Source organism: Sciurus carolinensis, chromosome 4, assembly GCF_902686445.1.
Source record: "Sciurus carolinensis chromosome 4, mSciCar1.2, whole genome shotgun sequence".
Classification (NCBI taxonomy): domain Eukaryota; kingdom Metazoa; phylum Chordata; class Mammalia; order Rodentia; family Sciuridae; genus Sciurus; species Sciurus carolinensis.
Window position 1 is genome coordinate 150,853,010 of NC_062216.1, and position 12,579 is coordinate 150,865,588.

The following is a 12,579-nucleotide window of genomic DNA, read 5'->3' on the forward strand; positions in this document are numbered from 1 at the left end:
TCCCCTGAGTGATGCATGAGTGATAAAGACTTTGTCTCTACTTCCTGACTATATGGAGCTCTGTTCTGCCTCAGGACCTTTGCACTTGCTGTTTCCTCTGCCTGGAATACTTTTTACCAGCTCCTTTCCTTCAGGTCTGAACTCAAAGTTTTCCCTAGCTTCTTTGTGCTACCCCCCTTCTTTCCTGCTTATTTCCTTCATTGTGTTTATCCATAATAGCATCTTATTTTCTCATTTATCTCTCTCTTCTAAACCTTACTAAGGTCTTTCTGAGGTCAAGGACCTCGTTCTTTGGTTAGAACAACACCCAACAAATAATTGGTGCTCAATAAATTTTCTGAGTGCTTAGAATGGATTTAAAAGTTGAGACCCAAATCCAAGTTTAAGTAGCTAAAAAGCCTGTGGCTATGACCAACTGACTCAGAATTTCTTGGAACATAAATTAGAAATTACTGATCTAATCTAACCCCTTTCATTTTAAAGACATGAATATAAATCCAAGAGATTTTTTTCCCCCAAGATTGTAAAATAGTAGTGGACTTAAGAAAGAATGTTGGAATTAGAGACCGAAGACCCCATTTATAAGCCAATGGCCTTCGAGAAACTGTGAGCTGCCCAGCCTCGGTTTCCTTATTTGTAAAATTTTAATAAGACAGCCTGGCTCACAGAGTAATTTTGAGGTTTATGTGAAATCAGGTAGGCAGACGAGGCTAGCGCAGTGCCCAGCTCATAGTAAGGGCTCAACCGAAGAAAGCTTCACTCGAATCCAAAGCTCTTCAGTCCCCCACATTGTCTTGCCTCCCCTCACACCCGAACACTATCCTCCTGACAGAGACTGCATGCTTGCAAACCATGTGTTTTGTGTCGGGACTACGGAAGCAAACATGCATGAGCAGATCTGTTTCTGCAGCTATGACAAAATAGTTGAAACTGGGTAATTTACAAAGAAAAAAATGTATTTTCTTACTCTCTGAAACCTGGGAAGTCCAAGATCAATGCATCAAGGGATTCAATATCTGGCCATGACTGTTTTCTGCTTCCAAGATGGTGCCCCGTGGCTGCATCCTCACAAGGTAGAAGGCGAGAGGGAAAGAGAGATCTTGCAAGTTCCTTCAAGCCCTTTTCTAAGGGAACTCATCCCAGTTGTGAGTTCACCACCTTCAAAATACCCAGCCTCTGAATGCCATCACACTGGCCATTAAGTCTCACCTTTTGGATTTGGGGGGACCTATTTAGTGGTCACACCAGTCCATCTGTGAACCCCTGCTTCAGAGCGCAAAGTGCAATCCTCTGTATCTAGGTCCGAGGCCAACCCCACGAGGGTTGGACTGAACTTGTACTGCAGCTGCAGCACTAAGGGGGAGAACTGGGGACGACGTAGCTTGCAGAACCCAGTACCTGAGCAGGTGGAAAGCCCCACCCTGTGTCAGGGTTGGCATGGGTTGACAGAGCTCTGAGGGAAAAGCGGAAGCAGGGCAGGTCTACCCGGACTCACTTCAGGAGGAAAGAAGGAGTTTCCTCCAGATTGGGGTGCCCTTGGCGTTCCACAATAGGCACGGTCATTAGAGAAGCAACTAAAAACAACAAGTTCCTGTCTGCGCATCTTTTTTTTTTTTTTTTTTTTTTTTTTTTTTGGTGGTGGTGGTGGTGCTGGGGATTGAACCAGAGGCCTTGTACTTGCAAGGCAAGCACTTTACCAACTGAGCTATATCCCCAGCCCCCATCTACCCATCTTAACAGACAAAGGGTATTGGCATTTGCCAGCACAGGCTGTGGGGTTACAAAGACCAAGGTTCAAATTCTGGTTCTGCCCCTTACCAGCTGTGCTTCATTAAACACATAACCTTAATTTCTTTGAGGCCCCATTTCCGCCGCTGTGAAATGCAGATAATAGTAACACCTAATATTATTGTGCACTAAATGATTATGAGGTTCAAAAGGGATATGGAAAACTCTCCGGCTAGTCTTGGATCAACCTGAGGTTAGCCATTTATAAAAATTTATACAGTGCTAGACACGGGATTTTTTTTTTTTTTTTTTTTTCAGTAAAAGAATGAGAGAGAAAGAGGGGTCCAACTCTCAAAGGCAGGCGAGGTGGCTTTCTCTGCTTATCCTTTTCCATTTTGCAACCAAGAAGGCCAGCAAGATTCCGCCTGTCCTCAGCGTTTCTGGCCACCCTGTTTCAAAACAACCTTGGGCTACAGAGTTGGAACCTGTATCTTTTTGCAGAAACTAGAGTTTTCCATTCCAGCCTGCCCGAGGGCAGCAGGAGAATACCGTGCTGCCTGTATTTCTGCATGTTTTTATCGCTCCAGCAAAGCAAGGCTTCTAGCAGAGAGATCAGTAACCTGAATAAGAATTGAAAAAGGAGAGTCTGCATCCCTCTCTGTCTGTCATGTTTCCCAGGAACAATGAACGCACAGTAAAGGGAAGCGGCTTTCTTGCGTGTTCCTGCTGGTCCAGGATACTATTATTAGCTGCAATATTAATAAATGCTCCTGGCGTATGGCGAAGATTCCGAGTGCTGGAGAGTTACAGAACATGCCAACAAGCAACCTGCCTGTCCCCAGTGGCTCAGGGGCGGGGAGGATACGCAGTGAGGTCCAAATGGCAGAAACAGACGGGAGTAACTACTATAAGTGAGGAAGGGAGACTTATCCGGGTTTTGCTGGAAATGAGAGTGACGGGCGTTGGCATCCACTCTCTGGCTGCTTGTCCACTGGAGAGATGATAGAGGATGAGGAGAAGCCCACTCCAAATGTCGCCTCTGCCATCCTGGAGCCTTGGGGGGGAAGGCTAACGATGTGCCCAGCCTTGGGCTAGGGAAGGTCAGGCTGGGACAGAGACGGCTAAGTGTTCCCCAGAGGCTATTCTGTTTCTTATTTGTGGAAACTCAACTCTCTAGGTTAGCAGGGACGTCCTCAGAGTAGGACTCCTCGGTGCTGGCTGCCGACACCCCAGCCGGGTCTCCATGGCTGTGCGTGTGGCCAGTGACTGAAGGCTGGCCAGGGAGATGGAAAGAGAGGCCTTGTGTAAAACTTCTACATCAAGTCTGGGTCTTTTTCATGGTCACTTAGCACTGTTCCAACCCATCAGTCTTCCTTTCCCCTCCCACGGGCTGGGAAGTGGCAGCCACCAGAGAGGGAGCCTCAGGCTGGAAATGGCAACTCTGCCCTGCCAGCCTCTGATCCCAGCCTCTCTGCCTCTCCCCTTCCTCTGCTCCATGGGTGGAAGAGAAGCATCCACCCTGCTGAAGCCACTCTATTTGGGGGTCCCTTCCCTGTAGTGGTTTGTCCCATACCACATCCACGGGCCTGGCTTCAGTGGAGTGAGAGAGCGATTGTCGAGGTTTGCAGTAGTTAAGTGTATCCGCTTTATCTTGCTCTCCCCTGCTGGACTGGAGCTCAGTCAGCTACCTTTCTGTTCCTTGAACTCCTTGCTGCTTTCCTGGCTCCCAGCCCTTGGTCTGGAACTCTCTTCCTCCTCATCCCTCTGCCCAGGCCTGACTCCTCCTCACCCTCAGGTCTTAGTTGAAAGTCACCCCCTCCTGAGGCCTTCTTTACCACCCTATCCGTACATTTTCCATGATGCCTAACTGGTAACTGCAAGCCTGGCAGCCTAAGACAACCCAGACGTCTTCCCTCGCAGCCTGTGTGGCCTGAGGTCTGCTACCTGGGCTTTCAGCTCAGGGTCCCACAGGGCTGTCACCAAGGCTGTCTTCATCTGGAGGTTCAGCAGGGAAAGGATCCACATCCAAACAGCCTCAGGCGTGGTGGGTCTCATTTCCTCTGTCCTATGACCAAGGTCCTTGTTTCCTTGCTGGCTATCAGCTGAGGACCACTGTCAGCTCCTACAGGCCATCTGGGCCCTTGCTACCTGGCCATCTCCTTAGGCAGCTCTCAGCATGACCACATGCTTATTCCAGGTGAGCAGGACAGTCTGCTGCTCTGGTCAGATGAGATGGAGTCTTATAATGGAACCTATAGTCAAGAGCGACTGTCCCACCGCAGTCATGGACCCTGCCTGCCTTCGAGGGCAGGAGATTACACACGTGACTCCAGGGTTGGGAATCCCAGAAGCTGCTGGAATCCTGCCCTCCACCCTGCACAATGAGCCCACCTGCTCTGTCGTGTGTCATCCATAGCCGTCAGTTTATCAGTTTACTCACTGTTGGTCTGTCTTTCCCACTAGATTATAAGCCTCATTATTTCTATTCAACCCAGTATAAAATCTGGCAGAAATTACACACTTAATAAATATATATCTGTTGAATGAATGAATGAATGACTCCTGTCATCCAATGAATGATGTCACTCCATCACCAAGGGGAAAAAATGGCTTCTGGAGAGGGTATCAGCCTGCCCAGTGTCAGCTAGCTGGTTAGGGGAAGAGCCTGGATCAAACTAGAATCTAGATGCAGACTCTTCCCACTATAAACCTAGGAAAAGCTCCGTTCCTCCTGTAGGCAGGAGAGCTCCTGCAGGACCAGCTCAGGAGCACAGGGATCCTCGCTAGTGACAGGGCAAGATGGAGTAAATGGCAGATCTGGGACCCAGGACTGTTCTGTTCCTTACCCTGAGTCACCAGCCCCTCCCCCTGCAGATTCCTTTGTCCAGCTGTGTATCTGACATGCCCACCTGAATGTCTAGAAGGTTTTTCAGATTTAACACGTTCAGCACCAGGCTTTGGACTCCCTGCACCCTCCTCCATGACACGCCTGTCCCACAGCCTTCCTCTCTGGACAGAGCGACTCCGTCCTTCCAGCTGCTCATGCCCATACCCAGTCCTTGCCTGCCTGTTCCTTTTCCAGACTCTTCCTTCCGTCCTCCTGGATGGTCTCTTCTCTCCCCGTCTCCTCCAGTCCATCAGCGGAGTGAGCATTGTTCACATCCTCCACACCCATCTTGCTCTCCGGGACCCTTTTCACCTCCCAGCAGCCTGGGAAGGGTCTTGAAGCATTGTGTAGTCTTCTGCCAGAAGTCTCCCTTCTCATTCCCAGGAGAAACCAATGTTCCACAACAGTGTCTGTGAGCCCTCCATCTCTGTCCTGACCTGTCCCTCCAGCCCTGGCTCTCTCTGCTGTAGCCTCCCTGGCCCCTTGCCATACCTTGAACACATCAAGCATGCTCCCACCTCTGGGACATTCGAGGCATCTCCTGCCCTCACTACCTGCTTGAGCTGGGAGGCAGGTCTGTGAAATGTCCATGATCCCTCACCAACCTGCCCTCTTTTTCTCCATTTGTCACCATGCTTTTTAAAAAATTACAATTCTATTTATTTGTTCATCGCCAGTATGGCCCTATATTAATTGGCCTGTATAATGTCTCAGGCTGCCAGAACAAAGTTTAGGTGGCTTAAAGAATAGAAATGAATAGACTCACAGTCCTAGAGGCTGGAAGTCCAAAATCAAGATGGTGGTGGGGTTGGGTCCTTTGAAGGCTTTGAGGGAAGGAGCTGTTCCAGGCTTTTCTCCTTGTTTTGTACATGCCTGGCTTCTTGTACTTCTTCATATCATCTTTTCTGCGTGTCTGCATGTCCAAATTTCCCCTGATGTTAAGGACACCAGTCGTATTGGATTCAAGCCCAACCTCATGAACTAATTTTTACTTAATTGCCTCTGTAAACACTCTGTCTCCAAATAAGGTCATCTTCTGAGGTAGTGGGGCTTAGGACTCTGACATGCAAACTTTGGAAGTCATGGTCCCATCCCCTCAGATCATGAACTTCTTTCGTCTGTAACAGAGAAGGCACTCATTAATCTCTATTGAATGAATCGACCTACAAACGCTTGTTTTCATGACCTATATCAGTGTCATTATCGACTGCAAATCTTTAACTGTCATTTCTAGATTTCTATAGGACACTGATAGACAGTATTAATAATTATGTCCTGGGAGAGCATTAAGGTCCCAAGATGTCGTTTGACTAATTGGATGAGATTACACTAAACTCAGTATAATTTTAATGGTGAGGGTTTTGTATTGAATTTTAGTAATATAAAATTTGGTCTTTCATAGATGGGATTGATATTAGTCACCAATATCTACAATGTTTGTTTTTACTCCAGTTGAAAAGAACTTGGGGTTTAAGTAACATACCAGAAGCAGGATTTTAATAAAATGAGTATAAAAACAGATAAAGCTGGATTAAGCAAAGAAAGCTAATGTGCTGACCAAAGAAATCACTGTAATTGTTGTGCTTTGGCATAAAATTGTATTAAAATTTTTGGACAACACAGCAGATAAAAACAATACCTCAGAGGCAGATTTATAGTAGTTTTTCAAGAGACAGAAGACTGTGCCTTGGACGAAATTCAGAAATTTCCATGTGGGGTAACCTACAGGACAACGTTCTCTGTTATATTGTTCAATATTTTCAATATTGATCATATGAACTCAGAGGTTTTCAGACTGTTTCTTGAAGTCAGTATCATAAATCCAGGCAACAACCATGAAACATAATTTAGTGCAGATAATTTGTTAGGTGTGTAAATGCCAAACTTTCCGCCTAAGAATAGCACATAGACTACCTAGCAGAATACACAGAGATCACGCCCCTTACATTCTTTCCATTGATCTCATTTCCAGCCACCTGAGCTCCTTGCAAGAAGGAGCTCGAGCCAAGAGCTAAGGAGTCAGATATCTGGATTTGAATCCAGGATCCACCACTTTTGAGCTATGTGACCAAGGACAGGTTTTTATATATAAAATGAAGATGGGGATCATGCCTATTTTGTAGGTGTGTGATGAAGATTAAATTATATAAAGTAGATGAAATTAAATTAATTAATTATTAAATTATATAAAGTACCTGGCTTCATGGTAAGCACTCGGTCACGTTAGCAGTTGTTGTAATATATTCTTTGATCACAGGAATGTATGTGTGTGTGCGTGTGTGTGAGAGAGAGAGAGAGAGAGAGAGAGAGACCACACAGGTGGGTGGTAGAATTCACATTCCCTTATAAAAACCAAGGTGCCAAAGTGCTTCTCCTATAGATGGAATGTATCATCAAGTCATATGCTTCCATGTTTACGTTGGCACTCAGTGAGAACTACAGATGTATTTTTATTTTTACTTTGCCTTTTATCACAGAAGATATACAACATCCATTAATCCTTTTTCTGGATGCTTCTCATTCATGAAAAGCATCAATTATTTGTGTAATTCAGTCCCCTAGTGCCCTTGGGATGTGTGAGGACACTGGCCCCCACACTCAGTGGCCTCAGACTGCTGTGCTATGAAGTCAGACAGCCTGATTCTCTAGGAGTGTGCTATCTGTCCTCTGTACTGTCACTTCTCACTGATGCTAATCCGCTCCCAAAGAAATACTCAGCTGCTCAGATCAAGGCCCAAGAATGTGTCCTTGTCTGTCCCTCCTTCGAGTAAAGAGTACAACTATTCCCTCAGGGACCATTCTCTGAGACTTCAGAGTTAAGTTCTGGGGCCTGGATGGTTGGCATCCCTAGAAACATGATCCTAGAGCAGAAGGGCATGATCTAAATGCTTGCCTGTTACCTATTTGGCAAAAAATATGACAATCGAGTCATAAGACTAATTTTACAAACCACTCTGTCCTTAAGTGATTAGGCTTCCAGAAAGCTCTGGCACCTAAAAATTTTCCATGAACCCCAAAAGCAAACTAAAACAGAAGGAAAAATGGCTGAAGAGTCCATGTTCTTCATCCTCAGCAAGTACAGGGAAGTCACCTCTGGGTTCTCTGGGGAAAGTGCATTATCCACACACCTGAGTGTTGTCAAATGAATCAAATTAGCATTAAATCTGTTTGGAATATTTAAAACAAGAGATCCACAGGTTAGAAGAGTCAAGGAAGGCAAAATACCAACGTTTACAGGATGGGCTTACCTCTGATAAAAAGGCCCCTAGGAAACAGGCAAATGGGTATGTAGGGGCCAGATGGTCAATATGTTCAGGCTGTGCAGTCTGCATGCAAGTTTCTCATAGGTTCTTTGTTGTTATTGTGGTTTTAGATTGTTTTTTTTTTACAACCCTTATGAAAACTGTCATCAGCTCAAGGGTTGCACAAAGCAGATCTGACCCACAGGCTGAAGTTAGGGAGCCCAGCCTTAGACCACTGAGACATGAGCCACGCCTCGCTACCGCTGGCTGTTTGAGCAGGCATGTGTTAACTGACCATTCTAAGCCTCAGTTTCCTCACCTGGAAAACCCTACCACCTGTATTGCAGGGTTGCTGACTGGCATGCTTTTATGGCAGTGCCTGGCACCTGGGAGCATTTGGTTGGTGATGGGTGCCTGGCATTGCTATTTCCTAGATCTGTTTTACTCTTGCTACTTCTGTTTCTTCCTCTGAAAAGTCACTTAAATATTAAGGTGAGGGTTTTACAGTAGACAGTTCGTGTAGGGAGGTCTGAGGAAGAGAGATGGTCGATGCTGTAAGAGAAGGGATGGCTTTCTGGCCACACAATACCAAGTCTCCAAGGTCCCCTACACAGTATGCGTGTCACAAGGAGAGGACAGGAGCCACCTGGCCAGTTGCTAATGCCACAGCGCAAACTGAGGTGGTGAGAGCTCATGTCTGAGCACAGGACCTGAGGAGATGTCCATCGGGAAGCCTGCAGCTGCCAGGAGATAATCTGTGGAAGAGGATCTGTGAGAAATGAGGCCCAGTGACTCCAGAGCGGAGGAGAGGGCAGGCCCTCCTCAGGGGCGGTGCCCTGTAGCTTGTGCGCCCTCTCTCCCCGCTGCTAGGCTCTGGCACCCGCTTCCCCCATTGTCCGTGCCTGAAATGCGTCTGCTCTCTGATCCCAAGTCAAGTTAGCCACGTCGTGCCTCCAGGACGTTCTCAAAATTCAGTCCGCGTCCCTTGCTGACGGGGCGACTGTTTTGTGTGCTTCGAGTAAGTGAAAACACAGTCCTTCCTTATTTTCTGTCTTCGGGATTGTGGGACATGGAGACGTGCACAAGCCCGACAGCCCCTCGCACCCTCGTGCCCCTTCCTGGCCATGACAGCCTCTCTGCCCAGCAGGCGTTCGGACCTCAATGTCGTGGTATTCACTTCCTTAGCTCTTTTTAAAAATAGCATTCTTGCCTTATTATGCATGCTCAGACAACACACTTAAATGTTGTCTGGTTTTGAATTTCATATGACAGGGATTGTGCAATTGTATTTTTATACGCCTGCTCCTGCGTTCACATCAGGTCCCTGAGACAGAACCTGTCATGGCATGACGCGGGACTGGTGCTGTCCTCCCTTGACAGACGTGTGGACCATTTCCATGTTGGTGCGATTACAAATAATACTGCTGTGAGCCGCTTTCTCCTTCAGCCTGGTGCCAGGAGCGCGAATTTCTGATAAGACCTAGGAGTGGCCTCGGGGTGGAGTTTGTATCTCTTCTCTTCTACTGAGTAGAGCTAATTGTTTTCCAGTCCTTTTTTTTTTTTTTTCCTAGACTTTTCTTGTTGCACTGGTCTACGTAACTCACAAAACAAGAATAAAGACATGGTCACATGATTTGTAATCTCCTCTTACATCAAGTACCTTCCTTCCATCAGGCATTCCACAGAGAGCGGGCACTCAGTACCTGCCCAGCACAGGGCCAGATGCACCCGGGCGAACAACAGAGAAAGAGAGAAGCAGAGATCTCCAATTTAAATGGTCAACATTCTAGAAGAGAACTAGCTACAGATAATTATTTTATTTGGAGGTAAATGGATGGAACTGGAGAAGATCATGCTAAGTGAAATAAGCCAATCCCCAAAAACCTAAGGTCAAATGTTTTCCCTGATAAGTGGATGACGATACATAATGGGGGTAAGAGAAGAATGGAGGAACTTTAGATTATGTAGAGGGACATGAGAGGGAGGAGGAGGTTTGGGTATGAAAGATGATGGAATGAGACAGACATCACTACCCTATGTATGTAGGTGTGTGATTACACAAATGTGTAAATCTACATCGTGTACAACCATAGAAACAAAAAGTTGTACCCCATTTGTGTACAATGAATCAAAATGCAGTCTGTAAACATTTTTTAAATTTTTTAAAATTTTTAAATATATGCTGTATATATATATATATATATGCCTCTCAACCATAGCAATGAAGCCAACCGAAGGACCTGATTTAACGTAGGCACAGGACTTGACAATCCTCCAGAGAAGATACGCGGAAGCCCACAAGCACGCCAAAAGACGCTTAAGATCACCAAACATTAGGGAAATGCAAATTAAAACCCCGATGCGAACTTACTTCACGTTGGCTAGAATGAGTGCTTAGAGAAAAAGACAACATAAGCGAGGCCGGGGAGGAATCGGAACCCTCCGGCACTGTCGGGGGAACGTCCCGTGGTACAACTGCTGCAGAAAACAGGCAGCTCCTCAAAAACTAAAAATAGGACGGCCATATGCTGCGCCTTCCACGTCTGGAATACGCCCCAGAGAGCTGAAGGCAGGGTCTGGCGGAACCCTGGCACGCCCATGATTACAGCAGCAGCATGCACAAGAGCCCAGCGGTGGAAGCGACCAGAGGGACCCCGGAGCGTGAGTGGATGAGGACAACGTGGGGGGTGCCCACAATGCCAGTCATTCAACCTCGAGAAGAAAGAAATCCTGACCCATGCTACACCTGGGGGAGCCTCGAGGACAGTACGTAAAATGAGCCAGCTACCAAGAGGCAACTACTGTGTGATTCCACTTATGGGAATAGGAGGATTCGCAGGAAGTCCAATGGTGGCTGCCGGAGGCTTGGGGGCGGGGGTGTTACTGTTTTAGGGTGCAGAGTCTCAGTTCTGCAAGGCGACAAGTTCTAGAGATGGAAGGTGGTGAGGGTTGTGCAACAGTCTGAATCTACTTTATACCACTGAACTGTGCACTTAAAAGTGGTCAAGAAGGTAAATTTTACATATTTTGCCACATTTTAAGAACCGTATAGTATATATAGAAATAAATATAAATACAGATATATGTGGTTATAGATTTATACCATACAGATACATAGAGCAGATATATATGTCAGACATAGACAAATAAAATGGGGGGTTGGTGGAGGGGATGCAGTTCTACCGTGGCAGGGGGGATCTAAGGTCTCTCTGAAAAGGGGAAATTTGGGCAAAGACCTGTAGGGAGGAAGGGTTGGGAGGGTGGGAGGGAGTCCTGGGTAGCAGGTATAGTGAGTGCAAAGGCCCTGAGGTAGAAATGTGCCTGAGACTTCAGTGGACTGAAACAGAGAAAGTAAGGGGAGAATAAGATCAAAGAAAGAAGAGGAGGTGGGGAGGAGAAGACAATTGTGCAGGGCCTACCAGGAAGAGAGCTGCACTAAGAGCCTGAACCCTTGGGTAGCTACTAGCTATGAATCACAAATCACAACCTCTCTGAAGTGTAAAGTCTTTGGGCATAAAACAAGAAAAACAGCATCTGCACCTGCATCTTGTGACATTATCAGAAGGATCAAACTAAAGAAAGTATGTGCATTTAAAGTGTCACAGGGATCAGAGCCACAGGTGGTTGCCAGAGGAGGAGCTGCATCACGAGCTGTTTGGACTCAGAACAACCGCTTCTGAACACCCGGGGGGTTGCCCGGAGGAAGAGAGGAAGCACGGTGGGTCGCTTGGTCTAGGAGTGACTGCATCAGAGCCACAGGCGGTTGCCAGAGGAGGAGGCGAGTGGTGAGTTGATTGCACTCAAAGCGACTGCTCCTGAACACCGGTGGCCTGCCTGGAGGAGGAGCGCGGTGGGTCGCTTGGTCTCAGAGCCACCGCCCCTGAACACCCGGGGGGCTACGCTGAGGAGGAGGAGGAGGAACAGGGCAGGTCACTTGGGCTTGGAGTGACTGCCTAGGGCTACGGGAGGTTGGCGGGAGGAGGAGACCCGAAGTGAAATGCTTGGACTCCTAGTGACTGCGTCGGAAACCGGGCGGCTGTCCGGAGGAGGAGGTGTGTGGCGGGTCTCTGGGTATCGGAGCTATTGTACGGGGCTCCAGATGGCGGCTCAGAGGAGGGGCCGCATAGCCAGGCGATTAGGTGCAGAGTAGGGTCCCAGGAGCTGGGTGGCTTCTTGCTGGAAGAGCCGCACAGAGACACGCCTAGGGGCGGAGCGAAGTTTCCAGGACTGCGGGCAGGTTATCTGGGAGAGGCAGCCTAAGGAGACTCGCCTGCGAAGGGTGAGGCTCCCAGGCCCAGGAGGTAGGTCCGGGCCGCTGGGACCGTTGCAGAGGAAGACAGCCCAGCCCAGGCGGTAGTTGTAGATTGAGGGGAACCTCTAGGAGGGCAACTGACCAGCGAGACGTTCCCACCAAGTGAGTCTTCCCTGCCGGGTGAGGTTTTCCCACAGGGACAGTAAAACCAGAGACACAGGCACAAACAGGACTTGCCTCAACCTGCAGCCTAGTTCCCCGTTGGATGACCATTGGTCAACAAGTGGAGGCACCTCTGACCACTAGCAGGGAATATACGCCACCTGAGGGTCACCACCCTAGAGAGGCAGCTTCTTCGTGGAGCTCCGCATTATCAACTTCCTCCAAGACTTCAGGCTACTGAAGGATAAGAGGGGATATACTAGCAATCTTCAGGGACATTATAAGTCGATAGAGGAAATCTGCAATAT